The sequence below is a fragment of the Lottia gigantea genome (genome assembly GCF_000327385.1).
Source record: "Lottia gigantea unplaced genomic scaffold LOTGIsca_22, whole genome shotgun sequence".
Lineage (NCBI taxonomy): Eukaryota > Metazoa > Mollusca > Gastropoda > Lottiidae > Lottia > Lottia gigantea.
The window spans coordinates 3,287,197-3,289,880 of NW_008708555.1; positions in this window are offsets into that span (position 1 = coordinate 3,287,197).

Consider the following 2,684-nt stretch of genomic DNA (forward strand, 5'->3'; position numbering starts at 1 on the left):
TCCTTTTTGCGTAAATAGATTTGTGTTTAGTATATCTTCTCTAGATGCGGCTAACCCAGGTTGAAATTCTATTCTAACCAAGGGAGACTACTACAGTTATTAACGCTAAGAAATGTGTTTGTCCGGAGCTTGTATTTCAACGACTGACGACTTACCTTACACATCGATAAACTCTATAATGAAATAGATTTCTTAGATTTCCATAACTAACTATGGAGGGATTTCTAATCATAATGCATACCCTGTAGGCTTAGTACTGGGTCTCTTGTTCGGAAGGGCAAGTAATATATCCGGAGGGGCAATGGTGTATGTTGCTTAGTTACAGTAATGGAATATGTCAGTTGTCAGAATTTTTTCAGAGGGGCAACCCATTTTGTCGTACCATTTCCATTTGCCCCTGTAGCTACGGGCCTGGCAAGCAAAGTCGACAGAGAGAAAGGACAATTTATCATTACCAGGTGTCAAACAGTAACGTATTACGAATATAAGAAATCCTTTGTCTATCTGAAAGCCTATTTATTTTCTCGATACTAGTTGTTTCATTGACAACGTTCAACCTTTTGAAGGTTGAAACAAAACTGTTTAATTTACACCACACAATATTTCATTCCATCACCCAATATTGTCAAGCTTATCCACAGTTGTTCATGTAATTTTTGAACGATGTCGTTCATGAACAATTATTGTGCGTTAATAGCTTTGTACACACACAATCCTTGATGCAAATAGAGTGTATAAGAGTCCCCATAAGAAACTACGGAAGTAGTCCACAACCATTTTGAATTTCTTCCTCGACACTCTCAGTCGAATTTTGAAAAAGGCTGTAAAATTTCAGCAAAGACTTCAAATCAGATTTAAAGGTTTATAATTGGCTTTAAATATGTTTTGAACGCTTAGTTGAAACATTGTAGTCTTTTTAAAAATTCTAATTATTAAATCGAAGAAGTGGTTCAAAATGGCTTAACTATGTTCGTGTGTGTTATTTCTATGTAAGAACCATACTTAGTTTCGTATGAGAGTTCATTGGAAAAATTTTCGGGTTAAAAGTTAGGCACAATGAAGTTGTGGATACCACTGCTTTGCATTATCCATGGCAGTACTTCCTTACGAGGTCTCATGCACGTAAACTTCTCGGGGTACTTTGACATTGTTAAAATCAGCTCTGTGATCACCAGAGAGTCTCATGAGAACCATGATACTAAACCTTGGATTAAATTAAGAAATTCTTACCGATAACAGGTTGTTCCATCTTTAATTCCTGCGTCCTACACTCTATGTTATTCCGTTGTATTGTATTAGAAAAATGTTAATGTAGATCAGGTATTCAATTCTAAGCCTTATATATAGCGATATAAACAGACGCCATATTACTAACTCCTTATATGGTCATAGACAGGGATCCTGTCGTTAGGCTGCTAATCCATGGAAAGCATAGATCAATTGAGTCTTAAACTTTACCAGTTAATATGACTATCTCTTTGTTAAATTGTCCGAGCTGTGAACTCTTGAACCGAATTCTTTTGTATAATAACCTCCAGGTAGAAAGAGATGGATAAAAACTTAAGGTAATGAAAACGATTATTTATCTATTATTTATACAGTTTTCAATCTAAATACATTTTACTAAGTTTATCAATTAGCATGACCAAATAAGGCAGTGAATAGTATGTTGTTATGGGTTTTCCCCTTTCAAATCAATGCTATAACGTAGTATAGCCAAGGCCACTATAATAATATTATTAAAGTTACGTTTACACTATAATTATTACGACCATTTTCGTGATTTGGTTTGATGCGGATCAACTTTTTTCCTTGGTTCATTCCCACATCGCCACTTCCCATATTGCCCCTTACCGATTCGCCCTAATCTTTTCCCATTTCGCCCTTTCCCATTCCTTCCTTTAACCATTTTCGAAAATCGCCCGTTTTTTTTTCATTTCGTCCCTATCCCATTCCGCCTCTTGTCCACATTTTCCCCGTGTCGTAAATTCTGGTTTTATGTGGTTAAGGTGCAAAGTAGGAAATTTGGCCAATTGCGTACTCTTTATCGAATATCGACTACAAAAATTCATTTGTAGCCTTTAATGCAAGGTTGCTAAGATGTCTTATATATCTTGGATTGCAGATTCGTACTTCATATTATATCCATGTCTCGTGTGTCTAATTGTGTGTACATGGGTGTCTTTTTTAAGCTTAGTTATTTCTCAGAAACCATCACATTGCTTGATGACCATATAAGGTACTATAGTCTAGGATGTATAGCCTCTGATGTCAAGTTTCTGTTACCCTCATCACTGCAAAAGTATTGGATCATTGCTTCATGTTCGTTTACAATGACAGATAAAAATCATCAATTTAATGTACCCTTTTGATAAGATAAAATTCTTTTAAAATGAACATGTATGAATTATTTTAATGATTTTTATGATCATAAAGACCAATTATACAGTAGAATTTGTAATATGTTAAAAAAATAAACAGGAGTTATATAAATATCAATATATGAATATTGAAACAAGTATATTGAGGGGACTATATCCTTTAAAAGTAATCCAAATTACGCTGTTGAATATTCAAAACACACAAACAACTATCTCCTTTTAAGGCTGTGCTTGACAACCTTATTATATATACTTTTTAATGATTATTAGGCCATGTATACTGCTTAATATGATATTCGTACG